General features: G+C 43.6%; 1 long non-coding RNA gene across 1 annotated transcript in view; it reads left to right on the forward strand.

Moving 5' to 3' along the window:
• Positions 1-14152, forward strand: part of LOC144580778 (uncharacterized) — a 107763-nt gene that overhangs the window by 75437 nt on the left and 18174 nt on the right. The window contains exon 3 of the long non-coding RNA XR_013530903.1: positions 342-492. This is a non-coding gene — a long non-coding RNA (uncharacterized LOC144580778). The remainder of the gene's footprint in view (positions 1-341; positions 493-14152) is intronic.

The raw sequence follows: 14152 nt of genomic DNA on the forward strand, positions 1-14152 counted from the left end.
TCTTGCATGCCTCAGCCCCCTGAGACCACCCCATGTCCAGATGAGCATATGTGTGAAGACAAGGATATATGTCCACAGCGCTGGGGCCAGGAAGCTGCAGCTGGTGCTAGGTTAATTTCCAGAATTAGGCTGCGGTCCCTTTTCATAAATTCCCCAATAATTAGAATAGCCATTAAACTGTGACTTTTTAAGGGGGAGAGATTTCATTATAGATCCAGTTTTGCCTTGGGCTGCTGTGGATCATTTCACAGAAATTCAGGGTTGGAATGGCCCTGAAGGGTCATCCAGCGCCAGAATCTCCACCATTATAGCCCCCCGCTTTTTTTCTTTTTCTTTTTTAGCAGCCCAGCTTAAAGAAAGAAAGAAAGAAGAAAAAAAAAACCCTGCTAGACGTTGGATGTACAGCCAAACACCTGGGTTGAGATCTGAATGCAGAAAACAGGCATGGAATGCCAGGAATGCAGCATCAGTGTCTAAGCTGTGGCCTCCCAGGTCAGTATGGCCTCTGGGCATAGGACCCCACAGTACCCCACTTTGCTGGCTGCCTCTGAGGGGCAGCTGGATACACAGGGGTTGGGGGTGGTCGTCAGCTTGGTGTTATAAATGATCTTGGGCTTTGGAGCACAGAGACCTGGCCTCTAATCCCAAGAGACCCTGGGAGGTGGGGGTGGAATGTGGAGTGAGGAAGTAAGAGACGGAAGGGAAAGAAACCGATAAAAGGTGTGTTAGCTAGCAGCCCAAGAGCTCTGGGAGACCATGTGAAATGTGATCAGAGTTATCACAACCAAGGGGTGAGGGATCTGGGCATGGATCTTTCAACTCCCCATCCATCATGGGTGGAGGGTTGCTCTCAGTGGTGGGCGTGTTAACTCCTCAGCACTTCTGGCCTGCTCTGCACATGGTTTAGAGGGCCTGCTGGCCAGAGAAAACCCTAGGGCAGAGACTATCAGGAGCCTGCTGAAAGCAGTTGGAAGCCATAGGCTTGACATGAGAATGATGAGTCAAGGAGGAATGGGCAAGGCACCAGCAGTGACTGCTACAGGTACCTGCCGCAAGAACCCAGACACTCATGATATGATCAGTCCATCCTCATGCACCTGCCGGGAACCCAGTGTATGATCCTCTTCACTTCCACAAGGAGGATTTGTTCTTACCCACAGCTTAGGAAGGGATCATGCATATGACAAGAAATGGATGGCTCAGCTAGAATATCGGAGGTCACTGAGAGTTCTGGGGAGGCAGGTCATAGTTTTCTTTCTGCTGATGTGGAACCTGTATGTGCCCGAGGGTACCCCTGGGCTCAGCAAACTCTCTTAGACACATGGGCTTGGCTGGCTTTTTTCTGCCTCTGCTGTAATCCCAGGAGGCCTCCTTGAAAGGTTTCTTCTGCTGCTTTTTCTAAGAAAAATCTCTTCCTTAGCTTTGAGACTTGAGCACTCAGCCCCATGAGGGGAGTTTGGAGAAAACTGCCATAGCTATGCTCATTCTCATGGGGATGAGGAAACCCAGACTCCAGCAAAAATAGGCAGAGCCTTGATTTGAGCATCCAGGGATGGGGACCTCGGGATAAAGCCAATGGATGGAATTTTAGAAACTAAACATTCTTCTTTCTTCTGGTGGTCAGGGTGGAAGAGGTGAGAGCAGGGAAAGATTGTTACACTGGGCACTTTTTTTTTTGAGATGTTGAGTGCAGCGGAATGATCTTGGCTCACTGCAACCTTCACCTTCCAGGTTCAAGTGATTCTCCTGCCTCAGCCTCCTGAGTAGCTGGAATTACAGGTGTTTGCCACCAAGCCGGCTAATTTTTGTATTTTTAGCAGAGATGGGGTTTCACCATGTTGGCCAGGATGGTATTGAACTTCTGACCTCAAGTAATCTGCTTGCCTTGGCCTCCCAAAGGGCTGGGATTACAGGTATGAGCCATTGCGCCCGGCCTTAGGCTGAGCACTATTCTAATGAGCACATCCCAGATACTTAGCAATAACGCTCTTGGACCTGGGCCTGGTCTGAAGCTGGCAGCATCATCTCTACACTGTTGTATCAGATAGAAGGCAGGGAATATGCCAGAGCCTTTGAGTCCTTCTCTTCCTGCATCAACTCTGAACTTCCAGCAGAAAGCCTCCAGATAGAGGCATGCAGGTTTGTCCTCTGGAGAAACAGACAGTTTTGCGGCTAGCTTTATGATGATCAAAAGTCAGCTGTGCTGAGTGTGGGGTTCTTCAGGTAGCATTTTGGGCATTGTTTGGTTAGGAGAATTGAGAATGGAAAATGAGAAAGGGAAATAGTCTGCAAGAGGGGCTTTCTTATTCAAAACGTTAATTGGCTCTGCGTTCCTCATGGTGGGATTCCTTCAATGGACTGATGTGTTTCTTGGGAAGTGGGCTCGGAGTGCCCAGGTTATGCTCCAACTTTTGTGTCCAAGATATGGAGGTGTAGCCATGGCTTGTGCCTTTGGGACATTGGCAGCCTTTGATCTCCCCATGGCTCCCATCTGTTTGGCAGCTCAAGAATTGCTCTGTGCAACTGGCACTATAATAGTTCTCATTTTAGAAATGTTTCAGGCCTACTTAATGCTCTGGGAGGGCAAATTCAAAGCTGAAAGCCCCAGGGTGACCCAGCAAATGTCTAATTTTCCAGAACTAATCTGTCCTGCTCGACTTGTCCCCTTTCCTCTTTCCGGATCAGCATAACCGTCAAAATCATTCTCATGTTGTGCAAAATGACAACTGCAATCGCGGAAGAATGGAACGGGGCTCCTCCAGAGAGGAGAATCTATTTCGAGGATGATTCATTTAAAATGTTGTTCGATGAGGTTGCTTTGCGGTTTATCCGTATGTGGAGGACAGCCACATGATTTAAAGAGTTTCTCAATCCCACCTTTAGTGTAAATTTCAATGGGAGTAACTTCCTGTGGAATACTTTTGCTCTTTATCTAAAACACTGCTGCTTTTGAAGTCCATCCCAGGGGAGGGGGAGGTCTCTGAGCCAATGTCAGTCCTCAGTCTATGATTTAGATACCTCCTGCTTAGAGACAAGTAAGTGCCTCCATGTTGTGTTTCTTCAGAGCCCCTTTACCTATGTGGTTCTTGGCCTCCTGAGGATGAGCATGAAAGAGGTGTGTAAAGCTAACTTCAGTGTGACAACACATGTGGCTTCACTGTCTTGCAGCAACCTCTGGAGGCCTGATCCATCACAACATCATGAGTTAACAGGATGACCGGGTCACAGGAGGCTCTGTCAGCTGTACTACAATGCATAGGCTTTGTTTTGAGGGACATGGGGAGCCACCAAAAGGTTTCATGCAGGAAGAAGGCAAGGAACATTGCTGTCTTAGAAGGCTGACTCAGGCTTCTGTGTGGAGGATGGATTAGAGAAGGGAACCTGGAGGCACAGGGACCTGTTAGGAGGCAGATGCGTTTACCCAGGCGGGAGCAGGAGTGGTAGTCGGGACTTGAGAAGGGGTAGATGGAATGTTAACGAGAGGAAAAGTCAAGAAATACCTAGAGGTAAACTTCGGAGTGCTCAGGGATTGACTGTGAAGTACAAAGCACTTTCTCTATTGTAAAAAATAGAGAAGAGCCTGGGCAGAATGGTAGGAAGAGCATTCAAACCCATGTTTTGAACTACTTTTTAAATCATCATTTCCCAGATAATGTCATTATACTAATTTGAAAGGGAGCAATCCAATTCATTTTCTATTTGTGGTTGCCAGACCCATGAATACTTAATGGTTTTGAATTACAAAGCCTCCAGCCGCCGTCAGTAGGACTGGAGGGCGAGGAGAGGCCAGTGTTGAGGTATTGATAGGCTGTGTACCTCCTCATGTGTCTCCTGCTTCAATAGCGTCTATTTTGAGCTGAGTTTTTTCTGAAGCTCCAGCAGGGTGAGGAAAATGAGCATTCTTCCTGCTTCCAGGGCTGGCTGTCAGAGTTCAAGAAATGATCCGTTGTGACAAATGGCAATGGCTTCAGGTTATGTGGGAGGACTGCAGACCTAAGATGGGCCATTATCTCTGCAGTTTAATAATGATGGCAAGTAGGGGAGGGCAGCTGATCTGTGCAAGGGGAAGACGACAGACTATGGATGGAAATTATTTTTATAGATTTCTTTTAAGAAAGTGGGCTGTACAGTTTATTCACAGACACGACGCCCATGAGAAAGGTGCTGGGGCTGGAAGAACTGTGTACTTGAGGCATAGTGAAACTCATCACAGACATTGCCAGGAAGGAATTGTGCCCCCCGCCTCACTCATACCCCCAACGTAACTGTATTTGGAGATAGAGCTTTCAGGAGGTAACTAAGGTAACTGAGGTCATAAGGATGGGGTCCTAATTCAATAGGGTTGGTGGCCTTATAAAAAGAGGAAGATCTCCCTCTGCCCTGACTCTCAGTGCACACACCAGGAAAGGCCATGTGAGTGCACAGCAAGAAGGCAGCCCCCTATAAGCCAGGAAGAAAGCCCTCTCCAGAACCATGCTGTCTCTTGATTTTGGACTTCCAGCCTCTGTAACTGTCAGAAAATACATTTCTGTTGTTTAAGACACACATTTTATGGTGGCAGCCCAAGCAGACTGCAGTAGACATGTAGCTGTGAGGATGATCTAATAGTGTCTCATCTGAACCAAACAAGTCCACTCTTATGGTACAAAGTTGAGAATTGGCAGTGAAAACTAATTTTTCTGGATTTAGATCTTTAATCAAATGGAGAAAGAGACTGGTTTTTCTTTCTTCTTCTTGCGTCAGTGATGTGGCAAATATCTTGTTTGCTCAGTTTTGAAATCTGCATAAACACTGTGAACTTTAAACATTTTTTAAAACTTAATTAAAATCATATATTGGCGAATGGCTAATATATTCCTCATGTAACTTCTGAATTCTCTCGGTATCAGGGAGGATACATGCATTTCTCCCAGAATTTGAGCTATTTTCAGAGACTAAGAGTTGGGCAAGGCCAAGTGATTCTTCCGTTTCTGTTGCTGTGCTGTGGGGGTACCTTGCCCACAGCTCTATCTTTCACCAGTCCTATTTGCTCTCCAAACATGAGGTAAGAAGGCAGATCCAATTCTAGCCTTGAGTGGGTGATGTGGGGTGCTGTGTGTGCTTGACCTGTGGGCTATGCTGCCTCCTCGTGAAGGATGTGGTGGACACTTCTATTAATCGCCAAGGAGATGATGCTGGCATGAGGTCCGTCCTATGACCCAGTGTACCCTGCCAAGTGTAAATAACAGGCATCTCTTCCAAATCACCTAGGAGAAACCATTCAGGAGGGAAGGGCGAAATACTTTCTGAGTTGTGACCCAGGGAGTGGAAGTCCTGGCCAGTGACCAATCAAAATGGGGCCATGGGGCTCCTATGATATGTCCATATCATGTTGAGCTCAAAACCATGGAAGGACATTAGAGAAAGAGAAGGCCTGGGCCTTGTCTTCCAGCAGCTCAGGATTTCCCTGACTGACTTGCATTGGGAGATTTTTGAGAAGGGAAAACAGTGATTTGGGGTTCAGTGGTGTCCTGGATGGGTGACATAGTCGACGCCTGAGTTTGGAAAGGCCTTCTGGAGTAGAGGACCTTGTTTGGACCCTCAAAAGGGGATGAAGTCTGACAGGCCCAAGCAGGGCTCCAATGGCTGCTACATTTGTTTGCTCACTAGGCAAATACTTTTGAAGAATCTGTTGCATGCCAGGCCTGGGCTGTGCCACCATGTTAAGAAGAAACCAAGTAGCCATAGCCACATGGGGGGAGAATCATTTCTTCAGGGAAGATGGGGCTCTAAAGACCAAGAACTCTGAAGCCAGATGAATTTCTTATTCCCGAGAGGAAGCCCAGCGTCCCCCAGGCAGCAAGTGCTGCTGTTGCTGCGGCTTTGTTTTATGACAACTGCTAATTGCCTCCGTCTGTGTCTCCTCTGACTCCAAGTACCCATCCTTCCTCTCAGTGGCCCCCCATGTCTCTGTTCCACATGGGAACAGGATTCCTGGGGCTGGCCTCTGAAGGTGCCCTCTGTCTGCAGGAAAACTCTAGTGATTGTGACCCGCCCTGTCGCCTCTGTGCATGTGGAATCCAGGGTTGTTCTGGAATCCAGGGTTGTTCCACAACTGCAGTGGAGCTGGTGGAACATTCTCGTGCCACAGATCAGGAAATCATCTCAAGGCATCTGCCAGCCCAGGGCTCTGAGAGGGATTGCTTGCTGGATGCTGAAGCTGCATTTATTGAGCTGGGGTCTGGCTGTAATGGTAGTGTTGGATCCAGACTTCGGCTAAGTCCATAATTAAATGGGTAGGGTGGCCAGACCTGGGAACCTGGCGGTGATACCACCACCAACAGCAATAATCCCAGGCATGGGACCTCTGTCTCCAGCTGGGATAAGAGATGTTTCGAAACCTTGGTGCTAGAGGAGCCTTAGAGGTTGTCTTACTAGATGTCTTGAGGTGATGTTTTAGGGCAGGACTTCATCTACAGATTTTCGTAATACTGGTCATTTAGCCTTGAATAAATCAGTGGTGTGCTGGTAAATGTTTAACAAGTGGCTCTCTGGAGAAAGTAAAAAAAGTCTTGATTTGCAGTTTGTCAATTTCCATGCTATAAATAGTCCCACCATGGCTGGTTTCAATTTACCAACACAACATCCATGAATGCAGAATTGGGAAGAGACACTAACAGCCACCTCTCACGAGAGAGTATGAGCCAGATCCTGCCTGCGGCTACTTTAATGGGATGCCGTTAAGTAACGGGAAACCCACTACATCTTGGGGCAGTTCCTTCCAGTCATCTTTCCTTCTGTCTGGGGTTTGCAGATTTCATACCTCTTTGAGGACCAAAGTAAACCCATCTGAAGCAAATGTCAGAAAATTATATCCAGCCAGAATCTGTCATTCTTTCCTAGTAATGAGTACTCCCCCAATTCCCCATACCCATTTCTGGTTCCTATTTCTACAGATATTTAAAGAAGGAGGGACTCTACGATTAGAGATGAATGATTCTTGTAAAAATGAGTAATGATTGTATACTGGTCTTAGATAATAAGCTTCTATGGACCCCCCAGATTGCCCACATATAGGTCACTCCAGATCTAGCTTATTACATTTCCAGGTAACTTCATTTGACAATCACAGTAAAGAATCTACCTTGTGCAGGCATTATGCTAGGCACTGTGGGGAAACAGTAAGTGAGGCACGGTCTCAGCTCTTAGGTGGCTCACTGTTTAGCGAGCGAGAGACACGTCAGCCAAGACTCTCAAGTGTTTTGTTCTGTGAGAGAGGGGCGGAGAATGTGCTTAGAGGTCTCCAGTTGTAGATAGGTCACTTCTAACTGGATGGTCAAAGAAGATGATGTGAAATTTTTTGCCTCAATGGTAGTCATTTGTAAATTTCTACAGTGTTTGTGGTTTGCTATCTCTGGTGTCCCTGCTATGGAAAGGGACCAATTTGTGTGTCTGACTTCTAAGAGCAGAGAACACTTTCCCCATGAAGCTCTGGGTGGCTTCTGTCACACACGTCTGCAGAAATCTGCCCATGTTGCAGTGACAGGCAGGAGATTTAACAGTACCATTGTTAGTCCTGATCAATAGCTCAGCATGTGGAATGGAATAAGCCCATCATTCTGTCTTAGAAACATCCTCTGTAGCAGCTGCACATACAGTAGTCAAAGTCTTTAGATACTGGACTCTGGTGCCAACTTTCAACTTCCGTTACCTCAAGGTTGAGTAACACCATATTCACACACGAGAAAAACGTGTGAACTGTTGCTAGCCAAGCTAGGTCACGTTGTACATCTCTGCTGAAGTGTGGTCTGCTTCCCACGGGACTCAGGAGGACTTCTCCAACTTCTGTGCTGCCTTGGTACAGAGGGATACAGAGGAAGAGTGGATATCCATTAGGAGTAGGGTGGAAATAGAAAAGATGACCTTTAAAAGCCAGCTTCTGTGAACAGACACAGTTACTCACACCAGTGAATGGCATTTGCTTAACAGTCATTTAGATTTGGAGTTGATATGTGTAGTGAGTTAAACTGACCCTGTCTCTGACCTTCAGAGTTTATAATTTATCACCAATGCGGTCAGCACAAATCACCAAGTAAAATTTCTATCACATGCTGGTTCTGAAAATGGTGAAATGACTCACACAGTAAACCATATCTTCCTGTTGGAGTTGAACCAGTGGAGGAAGTTTGTGTAAAGAGATGGCTGCTGCAGAAATCCCAGGATTTCCAGATTAGATCAACTAATTAATTAATTCTCTTTCTCTCTCCTCCTCTTCCCCCCATCCCCCACATGCCTCCCACTTCTTGGAAAGGAAAGTTCAAGCAGGCATACAGGAACACAGAGAGGAGCAAGATGTTACCAACTTCAAGAGCTTCAGGGTCTGAAGTCAGTCAGGGAAAACTGGATGAAAGATTGTTGAGGGGTTCATTTTTTCATGGCCCCTAACTCCTTAGTGTTTTCATGCTGGAGATCAAGATGAGGAGTATAGCAATTTTATTTAATCCAGTAGAATTCTTCTTTGTCAAATGTATTTTCCATCAGAAGAGAAATGCAGGGGGGCTGAAAGCTCTGGTAGACAGCAAAGCACAGAAAATCCCTTTCACACAAGCAGCAGAGACTTTGACCAGTTACAAGGCGGGTTAGAGGGCTCAACCCCCGTTCTTTGTTAAGGTGGCATCCTCAGCCTCCTGTCAGTTTTTGGGAAACTAGTTGGAGACTCTGCTGACCAGGCATGCCACACAGACAAGGCCTGCACTGGATGTTTGGGCTGCATTTGTTGTGGTTGGAGCACAAGTACCTTGCTTCCTAGCAGCAAAAAGCCCAAATCTAGATCAAGAATGAGGATATTTTTCATCACTTACTCTATGTCACCAATTTTTAGGATATACTTTTCTCCTTATTTTCCACATTTTAACATCTGTAAAATTAATGGCATTGCGTGGTTACTGTCACCCAGGGAACAGCTGTGGCATAGTTGTCATCTATACATGTGAAGACCTGATCTTAGCTATTGATATATTCACTGCAATTGTGCTTTCAAGTTGTATGCATTTTGGTTCTACATACGTTAAGTTTAATTGACATTTTTAATGTTTTAAAAGAGATTACACTATGATATTGGAAAAAAAGTAGAAGTATGTAAAACTGATAATTAGTGAAACAAATATTAATATTTGTCACTGGAGAAATAACCAAAATTCTGTATTTTCTTGCAGAACATCAAGTACTGTGTGAAAATATGGCTTAAACTTTAATGTGCTAATAAATCAAATCACCTGGGAATATTATTAAAAATATTTGGTAGGTTGTGGGAGGAGAGCCAGTAGTTCTTCATTTATAACCAACACCCAGGTGATATCAGTGTTTCAGGTCCAGAACACAGTTTGAGTAACAAGACTTTACAAGACTGAAATAAAGAAGTTAGCCACCAGTAGATAAAACTGTGCTCATTTTGTTTCTGAGTTGCATGTAGTGGATTGTGTATCACTTGCTAAGTCATGCTACTAAAGGAAAGAGAAGTACCAAATCCCCAGGGATAGGATGAAAGAAATTTTATAGCAATAATGGTGTGACTGATTTCTTGTGTCTCATATGGTTATTGAGAAGGTATCGTGTCATAGTTTAATTTGGATACCAAATATAATGTTTTACTAATCAATTGGCCTCAGATTTAATTTAAAAAACCATACTCTACATACATCATTATTTTTATACAAATCATGGTGCACCAGTTTCAACTCTATATGGACCTTTCCTCTGCATCTTGTCAAGAAAGCCAATGACAAGGTACTATGTTCTCAAAAAAAAAAAAAAAAAACCCAGCAAAACAAAACACAATCATAAATATAAATGACTCTGATTTCTTTCAAATTTTTGCTCTTACCTTCTTCTTCTAACTAAATGGATTAAATACCACATTTTAAACTGAATTTTCAGTGAAAGACCTTAAGTAGTATCAGTCTCATAGCCACGCTCTTTGATCAACCAACCAGCTAAAATAGGAAAAATATGGGGCCCAAAAAATGATGTTCAGATACCAACAGCTATGAAAAGTACATGCAATATGCTCCTCAGGCAACAGTTACTCAGCAAGCCAGGGCTGTTAACTACCAACTTTGTCTTTATAATGGTTCTAAGATCATCAGAAGTTACTTCTGTGCGTAAAGGGCTATAGTACAACTAGGGAGATGCCAGGCAATGAAAACTTTCAGTCTCAAAGCTCTTATGTGTTGTTCAGAAAGCTTTATATTCCACAAACCAGCTTAAAAAAATAATATGTAGCAATCACCAGCTTAAAAAAAAATAAAATATAGCAAATCAAAATTGACAGATGAGGCAGAAATCAGAGTTTGGAGATGCTATGGGGTAGGATATTGTAGAGGACAAATGTTCAGAAATTTAAATAGGAGTCCTTGGATTCTTGGCTGAGGGCTGCAGTGTTTGTGTATAGGCAGAGTGGCTGCTCAGGATCTAAGACCTTAATACGAATGTAAGAGATCTCAAAGAGCTCAAAGAAGAATTATGGTCAAGCCAGAATGAAGAGAACTTAGTAAGCATCTCAAACATTCAGTTATTACCCTGGAAAGGTCATGTATTAGGAATAAAGATAATGCTCTAGAATAAGGTTCATACCCTGAGACTAAGGAAAAAGAAACAAAACCCAAACTAGATCAGTTCAAACAGAGAATAAAATCAAACTCAACAATATCAAGAGGACCCACCAATGACAAGTATCTTCTAGAACAAACAGCAATAGCCTTTAAAGGATGACAACATTATTCAGATTTCCAAACAGTGGAGACAATGTCAGGAATACAAAAAAAAATTACTAGACATATGAAGAAGCAGTAAAATGTGATTACTAGTCAAGAAAAAATAAAAGCCGCAAGGCAAACCAGGTGTTGTAATTAGCAGACAAGGATTTTAAAACCTTACTATAAATATGTTCAGGAACTTAAAGGAAAAAGATGGGCTTGATGAGGAAACAGATGAAAACCGTAAAAACAAACTAAATGCAAATTTTAAATTAAAAAGCACAATATCTAAAATGAACAATTCCTTGGATTAGAACAACAGGAGATTGGAGATTGCAGAAGAAAGGGCCAGTGAATTGGAAGAGAGAACAATGAAAATGTTTCAATCTGAAGAACAGAGAAAAGGAAGAGTTAAAAATTAAACAGAGAATCATATCCTATGGGAAAATAGCAAGCAATCTAACATACGGGTAATCAGAGGCCTTTAAGGATAAGAGAATGGGGCAGAAAACTACCTTAAAAAATAATGGGCTCAGAAGTTATCAGATTTTTTGGAAAACATAATCTTCAGAAGATAAGCAAACCCCAAGCAGGATTTATTTAAAAGAATGCATAGCAAAGGACATTATAGTCACCGCTGAAAACAAATGAAAAAGAAGAAAACTGCCACATGATATAATACCTGACAAAAATATGGAAGAGGAAACCAAAAGACCAATATCCCTCTGAACATAGACAAACATAAAGAATCCTTAACACATTTTAAGGAAATTGAACCCAGAAAGATATACAAAGTATTATACTAGTTATGACCAACTGGAATTTATCTCAGAAACAGAAGCTTGGTTTGCCATTTAAAAATTAATAATCCTAAGTCACTATGATTAGAAGAAAAAAAGAAAAACCATATGATCATCTTAATAAAGAGAGAAAAAGCACTTGACAAAAATTTAACACCCATTCATGATCAAAATTCTCAGAAAACTTGGAATAGAAGGGAGCTCTCTCAATCTGATAAAAGGCATCTATGAAAAATCTACAGCAAACATCATACTTAATCATTCAAGACTGAACATTTTTCCCCTAAGATCAGGAATAAGACAAGGATGTCTGTACTCATTATTTTATTCCATTTGGCATTGGAAGTCATAGCCACTGAAATGGAGCAAGAAGAAATTAAAGACATATACGCTGGAAAGAAATAGAACTATCTTTATTCACAAGCAGTGTGATCTTGTATGTAGGAAATCTTGAAGAATCTACAGAAAAAAATACCAGAATTAATCAAATGAATATAGCAACGTTGCAGGTCAACATACACGATTACTCAGAAGCTTGGTGTGGGACACGTTAAGTCTGAAATGTCAGTTGGCAGTTGGATTTGAAATCCTGGGTTTAAGGAAGAGGCCGGTCATGGAGAAATAAATGTAGAAATAAATTTTAGAAGATATTTATGACCTTTGGATGAATGAAATCCCCTAAGGAATAAGGATGGAGCGGGAAGAAGAGAGGTCCAAGGACTGAGAGTCCTTTCGTACAGGGACTCTTCTAAGTTTCACGTAGTTGGCTCTTTCTCTGAGTCCTGATTGTGAGAGGAGGGACTTATGGTGTAGAGACAGTAGAAATCAATATTTCCTCCAAGGGACTCTCATTTGAACAACAACAATAGGCTCCCAGTGGGTGCTGGAACTCTTGCTTACATAGTCGGTTCTCATTAATACTGACGCTCTTTAGTTAGCATTAGTGATGACCTCTTTGGGTAGCTGTAGGGCAGAATTGGTCCCTTCTGGCCAGGGAGAGGGGTCATATGAATCTTCTTTCCTTTGCTTACCCAACAGGAAGCATTGCTATGATAAACTCCAGGGCTGCTTCTTTCTTTGGCTTTTTATTATGCTTTGGCATCTCATCTAGTCCGTGTGCATTTTTCTCTGGGGCTCTGTGGAGACAGAAATGCTCTGATACATCACCATCATCCCCATCATCCCCTGCTGCCAGCACCAGAGTGCTCACATGGATGTCTCACTCCTCACTTCCACCCCCAGACCCAGGAAGATGAAAGTGCTGGGCATTTCATATAGCCTGAGGCTACTGACAACTACTATAATATATAGAGCCAGATGGCTTTACATATTTTTCTGAAGACAGAACACAGCTTGTCTTTCCTAAGATATTATCTCTTTAATGAGCATAGGTAGTATACTTAAGGCCTTTTTCCAATGCTGTGGATATGCCGAACCTACTGGGAAGTTTGCTTAGTTTTCATAAATCAAATTGGTTTCTACCTTCGTACACTTGGGGGCCAGTTCTGACATTTATTGATGGTGGCTGTCACATTGGTGTTTGGTTTTCTCTTCTCACAGGGAAAGTACCTTTGTTTAAAGGGAAGCTTCTTGGATGGTGCTGATTTCTAGGGCCAGAGGGCTGCTCTTAAGGCAAAGGTAGAGCTTGGGATGAAGTGGTGTTGCTCTTAAGTGGGAAGTGTGAGAGACAGCAGGGCTCTGAAAAGGAGCCCTTTGGGATGGAGCAAGTTCTTACCTGGGAGAACCCAGGGCTGCCCTATTGTGGACAGCCCCTGGCCCGTGGGCAGGACCCAAACCCCTTAGGTGGCTTGCTTGGCTCTGCTGGCTATAAGAGGTCTTCAGCATGGTTCCCCAAAGAGCCTGGTAGAAATAGACATATTTGCAATTTGCATTCTAAACAAGCTGTTTGGAATAAATATGCTGGCTACATTGTTTTCTTGGCTCTTATTCATTGGTTAATAATGTGTTATTTTTTTGGAAATAGCTCTTTCTCTGTTGGCTTGAAAGATGAATCCAAGGGAAATGTTGTGTTGGATTTTGTGCTAATCTTTCAAAATAACACGTGTGCAGGAGTGGTTTGGTCAAACCTGGCTACAATCTCATAGAAACTCATAGCGAGTGGATCCAGACAAAAGGGGAACTGAGGATGAGATGAAAATTCTGGGGGCAGGTCCTGACTCAAATGTGGCTCCTGATGGGTACTTGCTCAAGAGTAGAGAGAAAAGGGCACAGGGTCAGATGGTATCCACAGGACTGGCTTCTGCAAAGGAACTGAGAGACTATCTCACACACAGGCTCCGAGGGAGAGAACCCAGGCTCAGTGGGAGCCAGGGCAGCAACAACACAAGTCCTAAACCCCTGGCACACAGGAGGGCAGAGAACGTCGGCAGTCTGGGGTGCACTGAATAGACTCAGCCCCCAGCATGTATGTCAGCCATCCCGTCACCTGGACTGCAGCGCGTCCTTGCTGGACACGATGTATTGTTCTGAAGCAGGTTCTTTTTACAGCCACAGCTGCTTGATTACGTTTTTGAGTTGCTTCCTGATGGGCAGTGGGGAAAAAGCTGAGAACAGCTGCAGCCTCAGTGAGAATGAGGCCAGATTCCTTCTGTGTTCTCA

Source organism: Callithrix jacchus, chromosome 2, assembly GCF_049354715.1.
Source record: "Callithrix jacchus isolate 240 chromosome 2, calJac240_pri, whole genome shotgun sequence".
Taxonomy (NCBI): domain Eukaryota; kingdom Metazoa; phylum Chordata; class Mammalia; order Primates; family Cebidae; genus Callithrix; species Callithrix jacchus.